The sequence below is a fragment of the Leptopilina heterotoma genome, unplaced genomic scaffold, assembly GCF_015476425.1.
Source record: "Leptopilina heterotoma isolate Lh14 unplaced genomic scaffold, ASM1547642v1 Lhet_1211, whole genome shotgun sequence".
In the NCBI taxonomy this organism is placed as follows: Eukaryota; Metazoa; Arthropoda; class Insecta; order Hymenoptera; family Figitidae; genus Leptopilina; species Leptopilina heterotoma.
Window position 1 is genome coordinate 50,328 of NW_025110840.1, and position 27,783 is coordinate 78,110.

At 25.5% G+C, this 27,783-nt stretch overlaps 1 long non-coding RNA gene across 1 annotated transcript; it reads right to left on the minus strand.

Annotated features, from left to right (window-relative positions):
- Window positions 1-7,471: 7,471 nt before the first annotated feature.
- On the minus strand, window positions 7,472-27,719 carry LOC122511831. The gene is made up of 3 exons (XR_006302557.1): window positions 27,595-27,719; window positions 9,085-9,152; window positions 7,472-7,723 (listed from the first exon to the last, which is right to left on the minus strand). It is a non-coding gene; the product is annotated as an uncharacterized LOC122511831 (long non-coding RNA).
- Between the last annotated feature and the right edge of the window lie 64 nt (window positions 27,720-27,783).

The following is a 27,783-nucleotide window of genomic DNA, read 5'->3' on the forward strand; positions in this document are numbered from 1 at the left end:
ATATTCATCGTAGCATTTTGCAGTGCACACCTTCCTAAAACGAGTAACCGCTCGATCCCTTTAAATCTCGCTTCATTATATTGGTTTAAAGACCCACCAGTGCCTACCAACCTGATTTTTGACGTCGACCTGCATTCTTTTCAAATTTAATTTCGTAAATGAAGAAGGCGCAATAATTCTACTTTTATTTAAAGAACCATTTTTCTTACCAAATAATACAAAAAAATCATTGATTATAAAAATTCTGATGCAAAAGTTAGACTTATGATCTTAAAATAAACTTCTGAATGTGGCTCAAGATTTTAAAAATGATTCATACTTCTGATTCTAAATATAAATGTTCACTTTTAATGACAAATTGTACTATAATAAATGTATAAAATCTGATACTAAGGTAGCTGTGTTTTAATTTAGTTTCTATCATAGAAGTCCGAGGAGAGCTTTGGTCGATCCCTTGGGACATGCACGTTCACTATGTTTGTATAGGGCCACAAATCGATAAATCTGTATCTGTTAAACCCTAAATTCTTAAAACTCTTTCTATTTTTATACGTAATGGACATTTTGTCCTTGAATTATGAATGAGATGGAAAATATACTATTCGAAGTAGTTCTTGTCTAAAATTACAGGAATATTGCGAATATTATATAATCAGTCATCTATGTTACTATTAATAAGAAATTTACTTTAAAGTACTTTAAAGTACTTAAAGTATTATTAAATAGATAATTACCATCTTTAGTATTATTGAGAGAACTTTGGCAGGAATATCTTTAATTATTATACTACCAGAAATACTTAATCTCTTTGGTAACAAATATTAAAATTTTTATAATCCAATAGTTTTAAGCATTCAAATAAACAAAACAAAAATATATAGAATTTTTAAGACATAACTGTTATTTAGAGGTTGTTTTGCATTCATAATTGTTTCCACGCTTAAATATTGTTTCCAACTGCGCATAAATTTAAAAAAGATTTTTAAACAATTGATTTTGCTACATGAAAACAGTAAATCTATTTATTTTTCTGCAACTATTAAGAAATGGTTCTTTAACTACATAAAACATAAAAATAACAACTTACAGTAGTTGTTTTTATTCTATGGAAACAGTAAGTTTAATTTATTTATAGCAAATAACTAAAAATGGATATTTGAGGCTCCGGATCTTAAAAGGGCACTTTTACCATTTAAAATCAATGCTGAAAGTGCCTTTTTAAAATCCGGAGCCTCATTTTTACTACAGAAATTCCGAAAATAACTATTTTTAACAGTAGTTTTTACTACTGCACAATTGTTGAGTAATTTACAACCATCTGCTAGTTAAAAATCAGTTAAAAAATCTGACTCCAACTTTGCACCAAAAAGATTGAAATGATATTATTTCAATCTCGCAAAGTGTGAATGATTGCATTTCATTGGATTAAAGTTTTTAGTGAATTCAATCAATGTATTTACTCAAACTTTCTAATAATTTAAATCAATTGTTTGTTAATCATTAGAAATTCTTTAGTGCAACACTTTTGTAGATCTTCATCGAAATAGTACGTTTTATAACAAACTTTTGAATTGGTATTGTTTATAACGAATTCTTGAAATGGTACAGTTTTCCACCATTTTTTTCTGAGCAAGAATTAAAATAATCCATCGAAGGATTATTTTTTCAAAATATATTAAAAACGTGTTTTTAATTTGGACACATTTTTTTCATGGAAAAAATGAATCCAAAAATCTATTAATTTAACCATTTTTTGGTGTTAATTTAAGCTGCAACGCTTTTTAATACCTCTTAGTTTACTATGATGAGCTAGAGTAAATGTAAGTTTCATTTAAAAAAGAACAATGGAATAAGAAAAGTTTGCGTAATACTAAAAGTGTGTTTTAAAGTGGGAGAAACTTGAGGGATGAGACAAGTAAGATTGAAGCTGTTTACAGTTAACATTGTTGGTAATAGAAGCAAGCTTCGCTATATATATATATATTGCGAGAGATGTGTTCTGATACAAGACAGATCTGCTCACGCTACTCTAGAGCAATCTTTCAAATTGTCCGTGGGGTCAATCAGCACCGATATCAAAGTGCGACCGTCATACATTCCTCGTGAGAAGAGTCTGGTCATCAACTATACAAGAAGGAGATCGCTGTACTTTAATCACGATATATACATGTTCTAACAGAGTATACTAATATTTATTCTCATAAATACATATATAGATATACATAAACACGTAATTTATATGTATGTATGTATGTATGAATGTACAGCAGACAAGCGCCTCTCGGACTTTGCCTCGATTAAAAACCCTCCAATGAATCTTCTCTTTTTGTTTTTATACTAGAAAATCAGTTATTATGCTATGATCACGTGTAAAAATATTTACTTTTTTATTCAAAAACACTTTTTTTCAATTAGACATTGAATTCTTGATAAATTTTCGATGAATTTGTGATTATTATTTATTTTTCGAACTAGTCATTTTCGATAATTATATAATAATCCGACCCATGTATGTATAAAAGCTAGGTCTTTATATTTTAATCCTCTATTGTTTATGGTAAATTATATGTGGGTTTTCCGAAGACAAATAGGAAGGACTGCTGGGTATTAACTCTGCAGACTTACGAACAGAGGTACAAATGTATACCACATTTTTTATACAAATATTGCGTTTTTTTTTTGCTTTTCCAATTTTTTGACCACATTTTTAAAGATATCAAAAAATAGAAATAAACCTTATTCTTTATTAAATTACGAAAAGAATCTATAATTGATCAAAATGAGTAGGTATCATACGAGGATCGTTTTGAACTCAGGTTTTTCCTGTATTAAAATTTCCATTTTTTATCAAAATAGGACTATAACTACACAGAAAAAGACGTTCCTAAAGTTGGCGTTGATGCTCAGCATTGCAAATATTATTTTATTTTTAGTGATAAAATTTTAAATAATTTCACTTTCCCAGATCATTTTTCCTCATTCATTTTTTTCGGTTTTGTGAAAAAAATATTTTTTGATGCTCAGCGTCGATGCCAACTTCAGGAACCTAAAAAAGCAAAGTCCGAAACCGTTTACATTCTAAAAACCAAAATACTTGAAATTTAGCTTTATTCTTAAGGGGGTGTCCAAGTGGATTGAATTTTTACCTTAAGCTTCGTAGTGGAAAAATCGCATGGGACTTTGACACTCCCTTAAGTTTAACTTTTAGACTGCCGGAAAATCTATAAATAAAGATTCTATGGAGTATTTAAACTAAATCAAATGAAACTCGTTAAGGCGCTAGCACAGCTCCTACTGCCTGCCTGCCTGCCTGCAGGTTGACATGGTAACACATAGGAGTAAGAGAGTAAGAAAATTCAAATTAAATGTTTTTTCTCTCTCACTCTTATGGCGCCTGCCTGTGCAGGCAGGCAGGCAGTGAGGTGAGAGTGTACCTTTATCCGGGTGTTTTTTAGGTCGCTGATTACGAATCTGAGGTCCAATTTTCAAAATTCAAAATGGCGCATTCAATATGACGTATGGATTTTAAAAAATTGAACGAATTTGCAAGAAACTTGCTACTTGAATTTTTCGGGGTCGCTGATTACGAATCTGTTATCAAAATTAAAAAATCCAATATATCCGATCAGTTTTAAACAATCAATCGAAATTTAATGGCCCAATGTATGTGCCATGGACTGTCACAAAAGGGGTTAAAATACCTTCTTCGGTAGTGAATTTTACTGTAAAAATTAGTATTTATTACTACATTTTACAGTTAGAGTAGGTAACTATATTCTGTAATAATTCCTTTTACAAAATTCGCTGAATTCGAATTTGATGTCTGTTTATTTCAAAATTCATAATTGCGGATCTAATATGGAATTTTCAAAATCTGTCATTGGATTCGTAGTCAGAGATCCCGGAAACCCCGGATAAATGAATTTCGGTCGAAACGCATCAATTTTAAAATTATCCGCCATATTCGTTCCCCGACGAATTTCCTAATCTTAGATTCCTAAACGTATTTTCCTAACAACTTCTTTTCCTAATAGTTAATTTTTCCTAAAACTATTTTCCTAAATCATTTTTCCGAACTCAATTTTCCTAAAGTCTTTTTTTACTAAAGTCTTTTTTTCCGAACAATATCATTTTTCCTAATATATATTTTTTATGACGATATGCGATCTGCAATTGTTTTTTCAATAGTAACAAATATTCTCTAAATTTTAGTAATTAATTTTAAATTATTTCCACTTCATTTTTAAATTAAAATTTTTAGAAAATTAGGAAAATTTAATAACTTTAGCAATTTTCGCTTAGGAAAATTGTTTTAGGAATTTCAAATTTAGGAAATTCGTTTTTAGGAAACGTTGAAATTAGGAATCTACGATTAGGAAAATCGGTAGGGATCCATATTGGATCGGCCATTTTGAATTTTGAAAAACTGACCTCAAATTCGAATTCAGCGACCGTTTTAGGCCTACAAGCGATTTTCAACTGGACTTCAAAGGGGTTAAAAATAGACTATATTCTTATGTCATTTTAGTTTTAAGATGTAATCGGTTCAGGTAAGGTTATCTAAACGATTTCAGACTTTGTTTTTATTGCGTATGTATAATTAATTGCCGATTATTAAAAATTAGTTTGCTACTTGCAGACTTGTTTCATTTTTGTTGCGAGGCATTTTATTCGGTCACAACAATAACGAAAATTTCGGGGATATTAATATAAAGTATACGGTGAGAAAATTTTAACCTTTATAAAGTTATATTAATTTATCGCATGCCTGGCCCTAGTAGAAATTTGTCATAGTATCTTTAAGGGCACTGGACAGTTCCACTGGAAAATTTCGAGGCACTTTACAGTTAAACTGGCTAAAAACTATAAAGTGATGTCACGCTAATTTCTTCAAGTTATTGTCCAGTCAAATTTTACAGTTTCTGATCATCAGTCCTGTAGAAAAACTATACAAAATAATTCACTTGGAAATGTCAAAACTTTCTTTATATTGACGTTACGTATTAAACACGTACAAATTTGAAAATATAACGTTAAATTTTTTTGTCAACAAATTAAATAAATTAAAATTTTACGAAACTATATTTTTACTGTTGGTGTATCTATTGTTCCGTATAATAAATGATTTATAATAAATTATCTGTAAAATTATTTTTAAATAACTACATAATTAAAAAAAAAAATAAAAATTACTGATTCTTGAACACATGTCATTTTTTTACATTAAACAACATTCACTTTTTCCTTTAATTAAGCACAACACTGAAATAAATATTATTATTTTATCACACTACAAACTTATAAGTAAACCCTAATATGAAGAATTAATTCAGTTCAAACGAAAAATATCTAGCGGTTTCGGGGAGCGAACTCGGGTCACACTGGGACGAAATACCTAAACGCACGCTTTACGCATCACGGCCGTTCTAGTCGATGGACGATTCCGGAAAAATAAGAACCATACTCTACCGGCAGGTAAAGCAGTTCCCTTTTTCATCTTTTCTAGCTCAACTGGCGAATTACTGGACAGCTACTGCATAACACTCTAAAGTTGAACTTATTGATTATTACTGTATAGAAGTTCTGTCTGTCCAGTTATTCTCATGGTACTGTCTAGGCGTTCCGTGAAATTATGTTTCAAAGTTTGTCGTGGCGTTAGCGCTACCGTCAGTCCAGCAACTGAACAGTGTTGTGTAGACATTTTCCATAAATACATCAGAGTATACACTGAAAGAAATAATTCGCGGGTGTAACTAGAATTATGTCTATTTTTTCCGTAAGGAATTAGTAATAAATTGTTACTGTCTACTGTCATTAATTATAGACAGTTCTGTTATTCAGATCGGAGAGCTATACATATGTCAACGTCAATTCATCAATGTAAAACATAACCTCACTTTATTGGACCAATTCTAACTTTTTGTATGTAACAGGTTTGTTAAATTAATATTTATACATATAATAAGAGTATATAATCTTGAAAAGAAATTGTCTTCTGAATTTAAAAAATTAGTTATTTTAATTAACTCAATTAATTGAAGCGAATTTTAAAAAAATTTTTTTTTTCTAAAGGAATTTTCATTAAAAATAAATTTTGATTGAAAAGAAATTTTTATTATTAAATCAAAATTTTAATATTAAATAATTTAAAAAATTTGTTATTTAGTTGTCAACAGTAAAATAAAAGAACAAAATTAAAATTATAAAAACTATAAACTGTATAACCAAAAGATTTATTTTATAGAAAATATTTCGAAAATGTCAATACACAACTGTTTAGTTACTGAAACTGGCGGTAGCGCTAACGCCACGACAAACTTTGGAACATCATTTCTCGGAACGCCTCGACAGTGCCATGAAAATAACTGTACAGGACTTCTATGCAGTAATAATCAAGTTCAACTTTATATTTTCTTTAACAGTGTTATGCAGTAGCTGTCTAGTAATTCGCCAGTTAAGCTAGATTAAACTTCCATGACTAAAACTGTACAGTAACTTGAATAAATCTAGTCATGCCACGACAAATTTCTACTAGGGGGGTTCGAGGTAAAGTGTCTAGACCTGGGTCGAATAATTGGTTAGATAGCGGCTTGAAGTCAAAAAGACGGATGAATTACCTGTCATGAGTCATAATATGTGTGAGGAACGATTTATATATTGTACCTAACTCAAATACCTAATATATGAGGGCTTCGCAACTATTGAACTTATTAAAGTCAGTAAAGCTTATTAAGGTTGAAGGACACCTTAAAGGCAATAGGTGGACACGAGAGACAGAGAGAGAGTTTTAATCATCATGCGGGCGCCACGGTGAGCGCTCGGTCAATTTAAGTGTAATTGTTTAATTGAGATCTTCACCGGAGGCGCTTTAACTCTAAATTGGCATCTGCTGCTTTACAGCGTGAATACACCGAAAAATATTAATTAAAACTATAAACGAAAAAAGTGTACCGCTTCTTCTCATTTTATTGTCACTTTGATAATTTTCAAAAAGAATTTGTTTTAAAAAATCCTAATAGAAAAACAGCTAATTTTTTTGGCAGGGTTTGGCAAGATGACGGTAGTGATTGATTGAATATTTCATGATGACGGTCGCGATTGATTGAAATACTAGGATGACGCTTGTCATTGGTTGAAAATATGATGATGACAGTTGCTATTGGTCAGAAATCATAGCGATGTCGCTTGCTATTTGTTCATTTTCTGTATTTAATTTGTCAAGAGTGTCAACAAGTACAGAAGTATATTAAAAGTGAAAAAGTAACAAACACGAGGTGAATAAAACAAAAACATGAAGTATAAAAAAGTTATAATATATAAAGTTATAGTATGCAAAAAGTTAAATGTACATAGTAAAGTTAAAAAGTTAAAGTATTGGAAAAAGTACTTTTAAATAAGAAGGGACAATTTCGAGTGCTACGCCACTGGTTAGAACTCAAGAGAGATGACTCATGTACAATCTCGCAGCCTCCCTATGTTCTCGTATCGCAGTGGTATACAATAGAGAATAGTAAACGCGGTAAAGGTAACTCGCAATGGCCACGATCGAAGCTCGAAGCTACAACACGAGCTTGCGGCACAGAAATGGGGTTTTCTCGGGTGCCCTGAGAGCCCGCGGGCACGTGGCACTGACTTCACCCCACGCATACATCTCGTGGCTGGCAAACCAATTCCATCCCTCCTGGAGCGTCCACCTAACCCTTATTCTCCGTTTCTTCCTATCCTAGACATATATACAACTACTCTCATTCTCTTTTACATATATATATTCTCATCGGGGTAGCTTCAAAATAATAATTTACCTTATTGAATTACGTCTGACAAAATTAAACTTCTTTTTACACCCTTGAAAAATTAAAAAAAACACGTTTTCAAAAGATTGGCGCGAAAATGCTGAATTTAAGACTGATCTTACATTGAGATTTACTTTTTATTGTGTAAAACCAAAATCAGTTTTTATTAATTATTTTATGCAACTCAGGCGTATTATGGTCACTTTATCTACCTGTACAGGCGCATACTAAGTTCCCCCTTATAACCCAGTAGTCAATAAAGTGCTTATTATTGCACTAGGGCAATAATAAGCACTTTATTGACCGCTGCTCACAGGTCAATGTATTTTAAATAAATAAATAAATAAAAGTAATTGAGTCCTTCCAAAGAATGTTATTATTTATGAAAATAATCTAATTCTTGCAAAGAATTTCATTAAAATTTTTTGCAAATAATAAGCAGTAATAATTAATTATGTGGGGTAAGGGGCCCCAAGGTGGCCACCCATCTTTTGAACGACTGTAATTCCTAAACGGTATTATACAACATAATTAATAATATATGCCCTGCAACTGTATCTCCTTAGCTAACTTTTTAGCAAAAAAAATTTTTTATTTTATTAAGAAAAATAAAACTTAGGCAACTTTGGAAAAACAGCTGAAATTTTGCTTTAAAAAAAAGTGGCATCAAGGTGGCCACCATTCAAAAATTCACTGAAAAATTAAAAAAAATAGTTGCAAAAATCAATTTAAGGCAATTTTATAATTTTATAAACCTGAAAATTTATATATTCTAAACGCATAGTTAAAATCTAGCGAACCATGGCTAAAGACAAAAATATTTAAAAATTTAAAATCCTGAAAATTTTTATATTTTAACTGTGGTCAAAATCTGGCAAACCATGGCCAATGACAAAAATATTTTAAAACCACAAAATTTCTATTCTGTGATCAAAAACCAGCGAACCTTGACCAATGAATAAAAGATTTTTCTATATTTTTGACCATCTCCAAAATCTATCAAACGACAAAATAGTTTAAAATCTGAAAATTTATATATATTTTGACAGTAGTCACATTCTTTGATCCTAAACTATTTTTACCTTTGACCATGATTTGCTAAATTTTGAAACTGGTCAAAATATAACAATTTTGTATGTTTTAAACTATTTCCCTCGTCGACAATGGCGACGTATAATTTAAATTTAGAGAATAATAAATTGGTAAATTCAATTAAAATGATGTAAATTTTGATTAAAAATATTAAAAGTTGGGTAATACTATTATACTTTACAAAAAAATAAAAACTTACCGCGACTCCTCCTGAAAATAGTTCAACCATTTCCTCCCGCATCTTCTTAAGCTTTTTCAACTATGATTCTAAATAAACATAAAAAAATGTATTAAATTAAACATTTTATAAATAAATGTTTAATAATGTTTTTAGAACTAAATGTTTAATAAAATCGAATAAAATTTTATAAATAAATTTTTAACTAACATAAATGTAATCGCTTATTTTAGAAATTGTTAATTAATTTATTATTAATTAACGCTTCATTATTATTCTTTTTATATAGTATGCGGATTATAATCATTATAATAATAATTCAGGATATTGTTAATTATTTAATTTTATTAAATTAATTTTATTATTTAATTAATAAACATTAATTAAATTATTAACTACTTTATTAAAAGTACCTGAGTATCTTATTATTTATTATCGTTATTAAAGGAACTCTTAAAAGAACTTCTTATACGCGTTTCCATAAAGCATAAGCGAATAAAAACCATTTCATTAATCGTTACTGCAGTGTTCGTGGAAAAACATTCATCCGGGATGTCGTAAAGTGATAAAGATACCAGATGAATTAGTTTTAGTAAAAAAGACTGTTTGTCAGGGTGCTTCAAAAAATATACGATCTGATTTCTTACAATCTAAAACAGTGTGTTCTATATGTCAAAAAAAAGAAAAAAAAATATTATATATTAGTTATAAATTTCTATTTATTGTTTTTCTTTTGGAAATCGAAATCCAAAGCTCTCTAAATTTTAATTAGGAAAAATGTTTAATAATTTGAAGTAGTAACTGCTAATTTTGCTTTCGAATTAGACAATTTTAGGTACTAATAGTCATTTCTACTAATTGGGAAATTTTACTAATTCAAAAGCAAAAAGTCACTGTGACTAATTCTTATTAATAAAAATTTTTACAAAATCAAATTTAAAGAGAGTGTAAAAAAAGATTTCCAAAGGTTTTTAATATCTAAATTATGGTATATTTTTTATTTATTATATAATATATAGTAAAGTATAAAAGCAGAATTAAATATAATTTAAACGACTATATATAGTTTGATCCCAAAAATACTACACAGAGTCCTATAAACAAAATGATTAAAATCAATAAAAATTGACCCCACAGGTTAGTATATCAATTAAGGTTTATGAGGTGATTCAAAGGCAAACTCAATGTCTTCCATTATTGAAAAACCTGAGTATATGTCAATTTTTTTTTATCAATTATAATTTCTAAAAATATTTTTATAGTCTTTTAGAAGAATTTTCTTTTACCTACTTTTACTAATTGAATATAGTGTAAAACTTTTTCGTTCTTAGAGACCTTCCCCCATACACACACGCACACATATACACATCCAGTTTCAATAAATATCTTTGACAAAATGCCCCCATATTTTACCATTCCCCTCTTCAATTTCCTAATTCCAAAAAAAACAAATTGCAATGATAATTATTCCAACTTTGGACATGCGAAGTAAAACAAAGAAGAAAAACTTCATTACCAAAAATATATTCTCTATCTCTCAATATGAAAGTTTATATATAGTGAAAGTTGGAAAAGTTTCAGCGCTTAAATTCTGATTAATTAAAAAGATGCCCTATTACTTATCTAAAGATGAACCTTGACTTATTCCATTATTTTGAGGACGAAATTTATATTCCAAAAGGAATATTACTTGTCTAAATAAAATACTCTCTAAATTTGAATTAAGTTAAAAATAATTAATTTGATAGTAAACAGTCACTGATTCAAATATTTGATTAGTAAAATATTACTATTAACTATTTAGTTAATAGTAACAATAATATTATAATAACTAATTATTAGATAAAACTTTTAGTTTTAATAAAAATAACTGAAATTTTTGGTAACTAATTTGAATTCGCTCATTGAAGTGCAAGTACATTATAAAAATTTATTCTGGGTTGCCACGCTTTTCCTCATTTCAAATTCTCTGACTTCTCCAGGTTTTTAAAACTACATTTATTTTTTACCAAATTAAATAACTCTAATAGATTTTTTAAAAATACATGGAACTTTCATATGATACTGTATTCTGCAATATTACATTTATCTATTTACTCACTAAGGGTTACCACAAAAATTTAATTTTGTTTTTCCCTGATTTTCAGACAAAATTTTCACTTTTTCTCTGACTATATAGAATATTCTAATTCACTCTAAAAATAATTAGATACCCAAAAAAATGTTCCATTATATTTATTTACGAATTTCTTTAATTGTAAAATTATTCGAAAACATCAATATTTTCATTTTTAAATAAATATTTAATCATTATTATTTTTCCGTAGAAATTAAGATTTACAAAATTTTCAAATTCAAACCATTTGAAATACAACAACTTAGAAGAATATTATAAAATAGGAAGACATGGATTGCTCCGAGTCTTCGACTCGGAGTGATCCATTTCTTCATGTTTTATAAATAATTAAAGCTGATCGAGTGATAAAATCATTATTTTATAATTATAAGAATATTGTTGCTGTAACTTCTTCAAAATTATTTTCATCAATTCAATTTTTATTTTCTAGAATTTTTAACTAAAATTCTACTTCAAATTAATTATTTTTAACAATTTTTGAAAAATTTTTCTGAGAATTTTTTTAAATCTATTTGTTTACAATTAAATTTTACGAAATTTCGATTATATTCGGAAATTCTTCATTTAAATATACAATAGAAAATAAAAACTTCTAATAATTTCAGAAAAGTTGAATTAAACTTTTTCAAAAACATTAATTCTACAGAATTGTATGTAAAAAGTTTGAAATTTCTGTGGAGAATTTCATTACTTTTAAAAATAATTGAATTATTGTGATAAATATTTGTTATTTATGCAAATTTTTAAATTTAGAAAAGGATTTTATTAAAACTCCTGAAAATAATTGAATTTCTGTGAAGAATTCTTATATTTATCGAGATAATTGAATTCTTTCGAAAAATTTTCCAAAGATTTGAATTTGAAACGTTTACAGAATTCAATTATTTTTGAAAATTAAAAAAAAATTCAAGTTATAATGCTTTTAATATTTTATTATTATCTAAAATTTTAACTGAAATTCATTTTTAACTCAATTTTTATTAGAATATTCTACAAGAATTCAATTATTTAAATAGATGCAAAAATAAATAATTTATTGAATAATTGAATATTTCTTAAAATTGAATTCTCATTAAGAATTTTATTAACAAATTTTTAAATAATTGCATTCTTCCGACGAATTTCAACAAAAATAATTTTTAAGAATAATTACATTTTTCGAGGAATTTTTAAAAATAATTGTATTAAAAATAATAAATTGGAATTCTGCAATGAGTTCAATTATTTATAAAAATAATTGAATCCCTCAGAAAAATTTTAATTTTTATGAAAATCATTAAAATTTGCAAACAATATTTTATTCAAATTCCTAAAAATAATTAAATCTTGAAAAGAATTTTTAAAAAATTTCTGAAAATAATTGAATTTCTATGGAGAATTTTATTACTTTTAAAAATAATTTAATTACTGTGATAAATATTTGTTATTTATGAAAATATTAAAGTTTTGCCAAGAATCTTATTAAAATTTTTGAAAATTGAATTTTGGAGAAGAGTTTTATTATTTATAAAGATAAATAAAATTTTGAAGAGAATTTTTTTAAAATTTTGAACATAATCTAAAATTTTAACTGAAATTAATTTAAAAATAAATTTTTATTATTTTCTACGAGAATTTAATTATTTTAATACAAAAATGAATAATTTGTTGAATAATTAAATCTTTCTGAAAATTGAATTCTGATAATAAGAATTTTATCAACAAATTTTTAAATATTTCAATTCTTTTGTCGAATTTTAATAAATTTTGTTATAGAAAAACAGTATTTTTCTGGAATTTGATTTAAATTGTATAAAAAATAATTGAAATTTTACAATAAGTTTTACTATTTATGAAAATAATTAAATTTCTAAACAGAATTTTATTATTTTTGAAAATTATTGAATAACTGTAAAAAAAGTTTATTATACTTGTAAAAGTAATGAAATCTTTGCGAAGAATATATAAAAAAAAATTTGTAAATTAATTGAATTTCTGTGAAATTTTTATTAGTTATGAAAATAATTAAATGTTTCCGCAGAATTTTATTCAAATTTTATTCAAATTTTGCCTAGAATTTTATTAAAATTTTTGAAAATAATTGTATTTCGGAGAAGAATTTTATTACTTTTGAAAATAATTGAAATTTTGACGAGAATTTTTAAAAATTTGGAATGTAATTGAATTTCTGCATAGAATTTTATTACTTTTGAAAATAATTGAATTTTTGCAATCGTTTAAAACTTTTCCAAAATTCAATTTTTTTAGTTATTTGAAAAGAAATTATTAGTAGAAATAGAAAAATTTGAAGGTTTTGTATTAGATTTAAGAATAAACACAATAAACTTTAGAAAACAACAATTTTCCATTTTCCTTTGATAAAAATTCCCTGACATTTCCAGGTTTTCCAGGTTGCGTGTCAACTCTGATTTAAGTAATAGAACAACAAATATTTTAACAAACGACAAATTGTTAATTTTGTAATTGACATTTTTTTCAGTCTACGATTTTACTAATAATTAGTTATTTCGAACTAATTCAGATTTAGAGAGTAAGTTACATTTCTTGAGGCTTCTAAGTTTTTGGGGGCAATATTTTTGAGACGTCCTTGACTTTTGAAAATTTTGGAATGAAAGAATGCTTTGGCACCCCAAATAAGATGAAAAGTCGAATATATGTATATGTATAGATATAGGTAGATGGAAAAAGAAGGGTAGCTACGACAATGTGTAGTCGGTCAGAATGCATCAATCCATTCTGCATCTGTATGTATTTACGGTGAACCCCTGTATGACATCATCCCCCTGTCGTACGCTTGGTTCGTTTCGCTGGGTGACTTCTGTCGCCTAACTTTCGAGCACCCCTGCCTCGCCTCGGCTACCACCTCCCTTTACCTTTAATCTTTATCAATCCATCCAGCAGGGCAAGCAAGTCGAAATGCCCGACCAACTGAACCAACGACGACGGACGGACGCCACCGCGCATTATTTACGCCCGATAACATCCCTCTCCTACACTTTCCAACTTATATATATATACGTTTTATATCTATATTACTTCCATTGCTTCCGCTGACCTGTCAAAAATTTTTGGTCTAGAAAAGAGTGCTCTCTTTTATTCCAATTTTCTTCCTTTCAAAAAGCATCCCCCACTGTCCATCGAGCATTTACAAAAAAAAAAACAATTGTTTTGTGTAACAATTTGTGAGCATTTATTATTTACTACATTTAGTTTTGTTTTGACACTATACACTCTTTACATTTGAATTAGTAAAAATGTTGGGGCGGATTTGATTCTGCACATTTTAACTGCATACAGAATTAACTGCATACATATATTGAATACGGTTTGACTTTATACAAATATTTATTTCATAATTTTCTAATTAAACTCTATACAGTTAAACTGTATACAGTTGAAATACTTGCGTTTGAATAAAATTTTATATGTTTGACCGTAAACAGTTCGACTTTATACTACTTAACTTTATATAATGTTTAATATTAAATTGCATACAGTTAAATTCTATACAGTAAATCAGAATGCCCTTGAAATATTATTCACTTCGAAAATTGCATACAATTAAACTGCATACTAACAAAATTAAACAGGGTGTCTACTGAAAATATGACTTAAAATTCCAGGACATTTTCAGGACATTCCAGGTCAGATTTCTTATTTTTCCAGGACATTTATATGTGTTGCCAAAGTTGCCACAATAAGTCAGGGAAGTCAAGGAATTCAGGGAAAAGTCAGGTATTTTTAATAAAAGTACTGGAAAAAATTAAATTTTTAGAATTTATAGGAAAGTTCTGAATTTTGGTGACTTTTTTGTTTGCCTTATAAACTATGAACTTGCCAAGAATTCTAATACAAACCCTTCAATATTTTCTATTTTTGACAATCATTTCTTTTTAAATAACTTTTAAATAACTTCGCATAAATTCAATTCTGTTCAAAAATTTTTTAAAATTCTTGTCAAATATCAATTATTTTTATAAATAATAAGACTCTTCTCCAAAATTCAATTATTTTCAAAAAATTTAATAAAATTCTTGGCAAAATTTCAATTATTTTTAAAAATTTTCCTCATTTCAATTATTTTTGATATCTATTTTAATAAACTTTTCCAAAACAATTCTATTATTTAAACAAAATTTTAATAAAAATTTAACAGGAATTCAATTACTTACCAATTTCTTTTATAAATTTCTTCACATCAATTCAATTATTTTTAATTTTTTAATAAAGTTTCTCGAAAGAATTCAAATATATAAAGAAAATCAAAAAAAATAGTCTGAGAAATTCAATTATTTCGAAAAATTTAAATGAAATTCTTTTAATAATTGTGTTATTTAAAAAAAATGTTGACAAAATTCTTTGCAAGATTTAGTTCATTAAATTGCAATTTTAATAAAATTTTCCTATACAATTCAATTGTTTTCAATACATTTCTTCTTAAGAATTCATTATTTTCACAAATAATACATTTTTTATGGAAATTCAATTATTTAAAAGAATTTGAATAAAGTTCTTCGCTAGAAATCAATTATTTTCTTTTTTGACAATTCAATTATTTTGAAAACTTTTGATAAAATGTTTTATAAATTTGAAAAATTATAATAAAATCGGTCATAGAATACAATTATATTCGTAAAATACAACATTTTTTCTAGAAATACAATTATTGTCCAAAATGTTTGTAAAACTCTTCGAAACAATTCAATTATTTTCGTAAAAAATAAAATTATTCTAAGCAATTCAATAATTTCAGAAATCTTAATAAAATTCTTCCTAAGAATTCAATTTTTTAAAAATAAACATTTTCACAGGAATTCAATTATTAAAAAAAAATTTTTTTTCAATTCTTTGTCAGATCTCAATTATTTTCAATTTCTTTATTGAAATTTCTAAATGGAATTTAATTAATTTTAAAAAGTTTTAAAAAATTGTGCAAAAATTCAATTATTTAAAAAAATTTGAATAAAATTCTCGGGAAATTTTCTAATAAAAATTTATTAAAAAATGAATTTCACTTAAAATTTTAAATTATAATTGAATATTAAAAGCATTATAACGTGGATTTTTAGAAATAATTGAATTTTGAAAAGGGTTAAAATTAAAATCTTTGAAAATTTGAATTTTTAGTTACAATATTCTTATGAAATAAAATAATGATTTTATTACTTTCTCATCTTAAATTTTTTCATGTCTTATTATAGTATTCTCGTAAGTAATTGAATTTGAGAATCTTAATTTCTATAGAAAAAAAATAATGATTAAATATTTATTTAAAAATGAAGTTATTAATGTTCTTGAGGGTCAGGGAAGAAATGAAAATTTTGTCTGGAAATCAGGGAAAAGTCAGGGAAAAACAAAAATAAAATTGATGGCAACCCTGTGTAATATTATTTCATATTACGATTAAAATAATTTAAATTAACCTACTTGAACAAAAATATTTATTTTATTATAAAAAGAGTTAAAAATCAATATTTTAGATACCAGTTTCTTTAATCAAATGACAAATTAAAATTATTTTTTGATGGGTCAAAAAATTATTTTTTTAAATTTGAGTAAGATTTTTAAATTATTGAATATTGAAAAGCCAAATATGGAAAATTCAAGGACAAAAGTTCAAAATCCAGGACATTTAAGGACATTTCAGGAAATTTTTTCAAATTCCAGGACATTTCCAGGAATTCAAGGACTTCAAGGACCAGTAGACACCCTGTTAAAAAATATAAAAGTTTAATTTCATACACGGAAAGAAAAGGTCTGGAAGAGATATCCATAAAAATATTGTTGAGCAGAATATTGTTGTGTTATCCAATTCAATGGAAGAGACAACTTTCAGAATGGAAGCACATTCCATATTCAATGGATGAGGGAGCCATATTATATTGTTGAATCAAATATGGATGTGACATCCATAAGCATGGTTGGGCTTACAATTCATGCTATGGATTTTCACATATGGCTGCCTCATCCATATAAACTTTGGTTGGAAGATCCATAGTTAGTTCAAAATTTCGATACATGTTGCGCTCAATTCATTATCATGGCATCCATTTAAAAATGGTCGTCTCAATTTGTCCGTCGCGTCGGTTTCCTGTCACGTCTATATAATCGCGTTGTGAGTTTATTGTGTATAAATAGTGTTATAATTGTTTATTATTTATTATCGTTATTGTCTATTAGTGTTTATGTAAATTCATTTTCATGAAATATGTGTAGAGTATATAAGGAATATTATATGCTCAAATATTGTAGTTGTGTGTATAGTGTAGTGGATAGCGTTAGTGTTTAGTATGCGTTAGGTCTAGGGTTCGTGTCTCCCCCCATCGGTTAATAATTTATTTCGTATATATGCGGTTATTCAATAAGTGGTGTGTATTAATTAACAAAAATGTGTATAAAATATCTCAAGTGACATTGAATTTAATTAATTGAGTGATTCTAATTTTTTTGTTTCCCATTTCCATTACTATGGATCACCCAACCATAGATCTTTTGCTGCTCCAACAATATACAGCCAGCCATAGAATATGGATGCAGCAACCTTAACTATGGATATACCGTATTTTTCAATATAATATGGCTGTGATATCCATGTATCTGGATGTGTCAACTATTCCTTTTTCTCCGTGTAATAATTGAATTTCTGCAAAAAAATTTCACTATTTATAAAAACAATTGAATCATTCCAAAGAATACTATTATTTATGAAAATAATTTAATTCCTGTGAAGAATTTTATTAAAATTTTTGAAAATAATAATCATTAATAATTAATCTTAATAAAGTTTAATAATATTTTTAGAAGCAAAAAATTGATTTAAAACTGTAAGAGGGACTTTAAATTTTAAAAATTAAATTATAATTACGGTCACTAACTTCCCTTGATTATTTTCGAAAAATTTAAATAAAATTCTTTAAAAGAATTCAATTATTTTTCAAAAAATGTAAACAAATTTCAATTATGAGCAATTCCACGCCAAGTGATCATAAGAATTTTCGATGATTTTAGCAATATTAAAAATACTTTCAGAATTTGTTCCTTTTTATACATGGAATAAAAGTGTATAAAAGTTTTTTTAAAATTTTCAAAATTTTTTGAGTTACCTCTTACTCAAAATTTTGGTCGGTTTTTCAAAAAATGCACATAACTTTTTTTCTTGTTAACCGATTAAGATAATTTTTTTTGGAAAATACTCATAATAAGAAGTACTTTAAAGAAAAAAAATAAAATTTAATAAAAAATTTTTTTTGCCCGAAAAAAATTTCAAAAAATTTTTTGAATTCAAATTTTGAAAAAAATATATCTTCGATTTGAAAAATTTTTTTTGGTAAATATTGTCAATTAAATAAAGAATACTTCCTGTAAATTTAATTATGGGACAAAAATAACTTTACGAGAAAAAAAATAAAGTGTGCAGCGCGGCGTGCCGGGACTTGTGCTTATGGCGGCGCAAGTTTCGTTTCAAATCACTCTAATAGGTCACAATTCTTTACCAAAACGCTTTTTCTTTTTTTCTAAATCTTCGTAATTAAATTCTCTATCAATCTCTCGAGCCTTATTTTTGAATTTTTGTTTTTAAACATTTTTTAAATAACAATAAGTATTAAAATAATCATAAAATCGTAAAATATATTTTTTTAGTTTTATTAATTAAGAAAATTAATCAAAAAACCTATTAAAATAATTTTTAATTGATAAAAAATAAAAAATTATTTAGTTAAAAATTGTTATACAATAAAAAGTTATTATTTTGTCATAAACTGTACTTAGGGTTAAAAATTTATATTTTTTCTGAATTGTGCAATTTTTCATAAGTAAAGTATTCAAGTATAAAAGAAAAACTAAAAATTTATTATTTAACCCTTGTTTAAACAGTTTATAATTTTCAATTTTTCAATTAATTGTTTAGAAAAAATTAGAAATTTCTAACCCAAATGAAGTTTATGAAAAAATAAAAAAAGTACATAAAAAACAAATATAAATTTCTTACCCTAAGTATAAATAGTTTATGAAAAAGTAACAACAATTAATTGTTTAAACAATGTTTTAATAAATAATTGTTTTTTTATCATCAGTAAATATATTACTCATGAAAAATTGTACAATTGAGAAGAAACTAGTAATTTCTAGGCCTAAGTATACAGTTTATAAAAAAAAACAACAATTAATTAATTAAAAAGTGTTTAATTAATTTATTTTTTATCAATCAAACATTATTTTAATAGGTTTTTTAAATAATTTTCTTAATCAATAAAACTAAAAAAAATATATTTCACGATTTTATGATTTTTTTTATACTCATTGTTATTTAAAAAATGTTTAAAACAAAAATTCAAAAATAAGGCTCGAGAGATTGATAGAGAATTTAATTACGAAGATTTATAAAAAAGAAAAAGCGTTTTGGTAAAGAATTGTGACCTATAGTGTGATTTGAAACGAAACTTGCGCGGCCATAAGTGAATACATGCACAAGTCCCGGCACGCCGCGCTGCACACTTTATTTCTTTTCTCGTAAAGTTATTTTTGTCCCATAATTAAATTTACAGGAAGTATTCTTTACTTAATTGACAATATTTACCAAAAAAAATTTTTCAGATCGAAGATATATTTTTTTCAAAATTTGAATTCAAAAAATTTTTTGAAATTTTTTTCGGGCAAAAAAAAATTTTTTATTAAATTTTATTTTTTTTCTTTAAAGTACTTCTTATTATGAGTATTTTCCAAAAAAAATTATCTTAATCGGTTAACAAGAAAAAAAGTTATGTGCATTTTTTGAAAAACCGACCAAAATTTTGAGTAAGAGGTAACTCAAAAAATTTTGAAAATTTTAAAAAAACTTTTATACACTTTTATTCCATGTATAAAAAGGAACAAATTCTAAAAGTATTTTTAATATTGCTAAAATCATCGAAAATTCTTATGATCACTTGGCGTGGAATTGCTCTTATTTAAAAAAATTTCAATTATTTGTTTAGAAGAATTCAATTATCTTGAAACAATAGAATTAAAAAATTACAACAATCTTATTTTTCAGAATTAAAAAAAAAATTTGCGAAAGTTCAATTTTATTAAACAATTTTAAGTATGTACATTTTTTTAAATTAACTAATAAAAATTTTAATTATTAATCTTCGCAGTAAGAAACATGAATACATTAGAATTTAACTCTTTATAATATTCAATTATTAATCAATTATTAAATTAAAATACTTTGAAAATTCTATTTGTTAAAAAGTTTCTAATGAAATTCTTTAACAAATTTAATTACATATTTTCAGTCGAATTGATTTTTTACTATCAAATTAATTATTTTTAACTACACTGTTAAAAATGTTCTGAATATTCCGATAAAATTCAGACACAAATGTAACAAAATTTTCCAAATGATGGTACTGAAAGCATTTATAAGTTACATTTGCTTGAAATTTACTACACGTTTCTTATGATTTCTAAATGTTACTTAAAATTCAAAATTTCCAGTAAAAATCCTTAATGAGTAACGGAATTCTGACTTGAGTCAAACTAAAATCAGTAACTATTAAGGAAATTACGAAACTGTAACAAAATTTTCAGTTACTACAGCTGAATTAAGATGCGCACAGTTACTTTCGCGCCGCTTGGGTCTGTTGCAGGAAATACATAACTGAAAATGCCCTTCGAAAAAGTGGTTGTGCGTAAACAATGTTTTATTGTATAAAGTATTTAAATAAGTAAAGAAGAGTTATAAATTATTTTTAAAGTGTCATAAGTGATCATTCTTGGGATTAAAAAGTAGAAGCATACTTCTACAAATAAAAAGAATGTACAAAATCTATTTTTATTCATACTCCATTACACGTATTAAATATTTTTGAAGAAAAATCGTCCTGCAGAAAGGAATGTCCATGCTAGGAACCAGTACCGTAACTATGATGAGCGTGATATTCAGAGGAATCAAAGGAACGATACATTTTGTCAAAGAAAACTTTTGTTTCAAACTATTAATTGAATTATATTTATGAAATTTAATTACTAATAAATGAATGATTATAATATTATTTGATTGAATAAATAGTTTTGTGTATAAAAAGTAAGAAATAAATATTATTAATATTATTTACCAGTTATTTTTTGACCAAATTTATTTATAAACCGTAAATAAATCATTTTTAAACATTAGCATTATTATTAAATATTTATAAGTTTAAATAATTTTTATACTGAAAATTTAGTGGAATAGAAAAAATTTTAAGACAAACTTAGAAATAATGAAGTTGTACATTTTAAATTATACTTTGTATTTTAATGTAAATTATGTTCTATTTAGCTATCACTGATGAGTGTCATTGAAAATATTTTTTGAGTTTTGTTCTGTTCTGATTATTAAACAATATGTAACATTTAAGTTACATATTGTTAATTCATCAAAACTGAACAAAACTGTTGCAAAATTTTCAGGAAAAATTAAAAAAATTTCAAGCTAATGACGTGTTACGAAAAATTACGAAACTGTAACAAAATTTTCAGGAAGGAGCAACGGCAAATTCAAGCTGTGACGTGTTACAAAAAATTACGAAACTGTAACAAAATTTTCAGAAAATAGCAACGGAAGTTTTATGCTGTTACGCGTTACTGAAAATTACGAAACGGTTACAAAATTTTTGGTGAATTGGACTGAATATTTGTTCAGTCCTATGTATCTGAAAATAATTAAACGTTTCTAAATTTTACGTAACATGTAACTGCATAAAACTTCCGTTGCTTGTTTCTGAAAAATCCTACAAAAATTTTTAACAGTGTAACTTAAATTTAGAGAACAGTATAAATACCTATAAAAATTGAAATAAAAAGTGATTTTTTAAAAACAAATTAAAATAATAAAACTTTTTTAATTTTGGTAAAAAAATTCCCGGTTTGGTATAAAATTCCCGGCTATTCCCGGTTAGTAGACACATATTGCAAATTAAAATCAGTATTTATTAAATATTTTAGTTGTAATGAAGAGTTAAACATCAATGATTTATATTGACAGTTGATCCTTTTTTTTGTATTTTCATTTCAAAAATTTCAAACATAACCTATAATTTTTTGCTTCTAAGGTCCCTTTCTTCAGATCGCGTCACATAATTCGTTTTGTAATTAAAACGCAATATACAGTTCATTAATTTCTCAAAACTGAAATATTTAAGTATAAATAAAAGTCATACTTGAACTTTTTATTATTGAGAACGAAATAAGTTTTGAAATGTTCCATCATTGGAAATGAACTATAAAAGAACTGGTTCCAAAGATATGGTTTGTCTCTAAATCTAAATTAGTAGAATTCTAGGACTTCAAATCATACTTTTCAAGGCTAAAATTCAGTCGAAAATGATTGTAAACGCTTTTAGTAAAAAGTAAGCTAAAAGTAAGATTTATAGTTTACAGTGCAGTTTTGTTTATACAATAATCTAAAAATTAGGTTTGCATACTAAATAAAAAATAGGGTATTCGATTAAACTATAAATTTCCCCTGAGTGTATAGAGAAGGCGCACAATTTGTTGGTATAAATTAAAGAGATCTGAAATGTGAAAGAATGGTCTCTCACGGTTTTTTTTCGTGAGTATCGACCTTTATACTCTCTTACCGCTTCAGCCACTTATTCCTTCCCCTTTACCCCTCGCCCCATTTTACTGACGGCGTAACGCGCTTATCAACACTAAAGCAATTAAGACCCAAGAGCCTCTAAAGTTAAATTCTTGGAGAATGTGAGTAACATGCCAAGTAAACTTTCACAGATACATATTATAAATTTACAACTTTAAAAATTCATTTCAATCATACTTTTAACATTAAGTAAACAATAAAGTTTTAATTATCTAAATAATATCTGCGCGTATTAAACATTAAGCTCCGGCAATATAAAATTTATAAAGACAACTAGAACTAAAATTAAAATCTTATAAAAAGAACTTAGAAATTTTACCATAATTAATATGCTTCTATCTGAAGTGTCGATTACGAATACGAGTTTTTAAAAATTCAAAATGGTGGATCAATATGGAGGACGAAAATTGATTGTAAGAATAAAATCTTAATTTACGATCAGTCTTAAATTCAGCACAAATAAGCAGCTACTGCTTATCATGTACAATAGAATATTTTTTAAAATCCATTCTGTACACAGGAAAAAAAAAGTCTGACTCCGTTTACACCTTAAATTCAGCCCATGTATTTCACATAAGTCTGTCCTTGTTTAATGGGGCTGACTCCGTTTACACCTTAAATTCAGCCTCGAAAACAGGCTGAAAGTAAAACTTTTTTTTTAGTGTGTAAACTAGCAGCAATGCGTCTTAAAATGTTGCATCTTAATTTAAAACTTCCTTTCTGCTTTAAAATAAGATTTTCCTTCTACTGCGTTTAAAAAGTTAAGTGGAACTGATAAAAATCGTTATTTAGGGACTTTTGGAATCGTTCATTGCGAATCCACTATATGTTAATTTTTATAAATTCAAACCAGGTGAAATCTTTCTAATTCCTAAAAATCATTGCTCAATAAATTATTCAAAGTCGCTGATTAGTTGATTACGAATTACGAATTATAAAACTATTACTTATTGTTTATTAAATATTATTTTTACATTTATTTCATTATTGATTTCGAATAAAAATATAGAAATAGTTTTCAAGAAATGATTATAATTTCTAAATGGTACAACTACTTTATTATAGAAGTTGATAAAATAATTTTTTTTAGTAATAAAATACAGAAGTATAATTTTGATAAGGTTATTCGCTGATAAGGACCGCCTGTTGGTTTTATCACTATTAAGATGCGATAACGTAATCGGAATCATTTTTCCTTTCTCTGAAGGTAAAAAAAACACCGTTAAAGCGTGGGTGGAGTCAGGATAATATGAAACCAACTAAAGCCACACCTTCTATTGATCATTCGTCTACTCTATACAATTACATACCTGCCTCAGACTACAGGTGTATCCAATCCACCTGTCGAATGAGTTCCCTCAACTTTTCCCCAACAACCAATCCGTACGCTACTATTTTCCATTCATTAAAAATAATAAATTTTCAAGTAAAATCTCACTCACTTCTTGCTTTGATAATTATTAAAGCAAGCAAACACTAATTATAATTATAGTAACAAATAATAATTATTAGTAAATCTTGACTATTTGTTTAATAAACGAAAATAACTAAAGAACACTCAGAAATAATTTATATGAATAATTCATTAGAATAATAAAATTATCCATTTATGTAATGATAATTAATAATTTGTGAGATTCCGGCTAATTATTAAATGTTTTTGGAGCGGCCTTATACCGAATTACTTACTTGAAACTTCGTAACATAACATTTATTCGTATAAAGTTTCTGAAAATTAACTCTTTTTGAGTCAAAATAATTGTTTATTTATAAGATACAACAATTGCTGAAAATTGTTTAATTGCGCATATCTTTTAAACGATTAAAGATAAACGAGTTTTGTTTTTTGTATTCGACTCAGGAAATAAAACTCTTCAAAAAAGTAAAAAACATGTTTAGAATATTTTGTTAATTAACAAATAAGTTAGTTAAATAAAATAAGCTTATTTTCAGCTTAGAAGATGAAATTAAATGATTTAAAATGGCAAATTATTGCATCTTATAAATAAACAATTGATTTTGCTCAAATAGTTAATTTCCTGAAACTTTAAACGAATAATAATATAATGTATAGTATTAGCAATTTTCAAGAAATTTGTCGAGGCTGCTCTAAAAAACATTTAAATAATGAGCTGGATTCGCATACAATGAATAATATTATTGAATTTTAAAAATCAATTTCAGGAAGGATCTGAACAATAATTTAAAAAAAAACTCAATTATAAACGTTTGCAAAAAAATTAATTCTACAGGAGTATGAAAAATTCAGATTTTAAAAGATTTTAATTTGAAACCTTTTCAAAATTGAATTATAATTTCTAAAAATTAACGCTACAATTTTTTTAATATTCCATAATTATCTAAAATTTATTTTCAAATTAATTTCAAATCAAAATTTTACGAGGCAATTATTTACATACAAAAATAAATAATTTATTGAATAATTGAATGTTTCTCAAAATTGAATTTTTATAAAGAGTTTTATAAATAAATTTTTAAATAATTAAATTCTTTTGACAAATTTTAACAAAATTTTTAAGAATAATTACATTTTTTGAGGAATTCAATTAAAATTGTGTTAAATATATAATTGAAATTCTGTGATAAATTTAATTATTTATGAAAATAATTAAATTCTTACAAAGAATTTTATTATGTATTTATGAAAAAAAGGAATTATTTTGCAAAGTTTATAAAAAAAATGTGTAAATAATTGAAATTTTAAGAATTTTTTAAAATTTTTGAACATAATTGAATTTTTGCGAAGAACTTTATTATACTTTGGAAAATAATTGAATATCTGCGAAGAATTCTATTAAAGTTTTTAAAAATAATTAAGTTTTTCCAGAAATTTAATTAGAATTGTACTGGAATTAATGCAATTCTTCAGATAAATTTCATTTTTTATAAAAATAATTGAATTTTTACTAAGAGTTTTATTCAAATTGACGAAAAAAATTTTTCTTGAATTCAATAAAAATATTTATAATAAAAAAGTTTGAATTAAAAAATGTATTGAAAAATAAAATTTAATCATTATAAAGAATTTTGGCAAATTATTCAAAAATTCTGTGATAAATTTTGTTATTTATGAAAATATTTTAATTCTGGCTAAGAACATTAATATTAGAATTTTTGAAAATTACATTTTTAAGAATTCAACAAACATTTTATTATGAAGGAAATTGAATTTTTTCGAGGAATTTAATTAAAATTATGTTAAAATTAATTGAAATCTTATAAAGAATTTTATTAAAATTTTTTAAAATAATAATTCAATTTCTACGAAGAATGTTTTTAAAATCTTTAAAAAGAATTGAATTATTATTTTGAGAAATTTAATTAGAATTGTATTGAGAATAATTGAATTTTTGTTATTAAAATCTTTGAAAATAAGTTTTCAGGAATTCAATAAAAATTGTATATAAAAAGTAATTGAATTCCTAAGAAGAATTTTATGAAAATATTTGAATTCCTGTAAAAAAAATTTATTATTTATGAAAATAATTAAATTATTGCGAAGAAATTTATTATTTATGAAAATAATTAAATTATTGCGAAGAAATTTATAAAAAATTTGTAAATAATCAAATTCTTTTAGAATATTTTATTTAAATAGTAGGTATTAAAAATCATGAAGTTGAGAAAAATTTTTAAAAAATTATTTATTATCTTTATTATCTATTTATTATTTATTTTCTTTCAATTTTGACAAGAATTTTATTAAAATTTTTTTAAATAATTGAATTTTGGAGAAAAATTTTATTATTTATAAAGATAATTAAAATTTTGACGAGAATTTAAAAAAAATTTTGAACTTAATTGAATTTCTGGGAAGAATTTTATTGCTTTTGAAAATAATTGAATTTCTGCAATAATTTGTAACTTCTCCAAAATTCCAATTTTTAAGTGTTTTATCTAAAAATTCTTCTATAAATCCATTAATTTTAATAATTAATTAATTATGAATTAAAAAATTTAACTAATTTCAGAAGAATTTAAATTATTAAATTTTTTCAATAAACTAACTTCTTTAAAATTTCTAATCAAATTCATTCAAAGTTGAAATTGTCTCATATTTCAAATTGAAACCTTTTGAAGTTCATCTATTTATGAAAATTGCAAACGCAATTCTTTTAAAATTCAATTAATTTTGAAATAGGTATTTAAGAAAAATTATTCATTAAAAAAAAATTGACCATATTTTTAGTCATTTTTCACTGCATTACCAGTTAAAAAATAATATTCAATATTCAGAAATAAATCATTTTCCGTCAGTTAATTAGTGAAAAACGATTGAAAATTTAGTCATTTCAACCGACTATCAATATAAAATTTTCAGATTGAAAGTTTGTCATACTAAGTGAAAATAAGAACCATTTTCAATCATCAAAAGTTGCATTTAAATTTAAATTACATTTTATTCAAATGTAATTTATAAACATTTAAAGTATGTTTAAAACAGAACGAATTAAAATCTGTTTGAGTTTGTACCTTTTAATTATTCTACTGATAATTTAATCGACGGAATATAATTTGTTACATAATTAGGCCAATTATACAAAAACTTTTATTTAACTATAATTGAATCTTGATGAATTAAACTATATTATTATTATAAAAGAATAAAAATGACAATTACCTGAGAAGTCTGAGAAATACCGGCAATTGTAAAATTCATTACTAAACATAACCTAACTTTTGTTCATATTGACGACGCAATTCGCTATACTAAATACGAGTAAACAGCATAAAATAATGATCTTACCTTAAAAACGAATTATTTCCAAAGACTGTAGTATAATTAATTAAAATCGTCCAGTCTGATTAAATTCATTATCGGGACGTCTTTGTCGTCTTTGTTCTGTAAACATGGTAAACATTAACCGTCACCAGGGATGGGTAAAAGTGTTTTTTTCGGAGTTTTCTACGTATAATACATAAATGACGTATAATA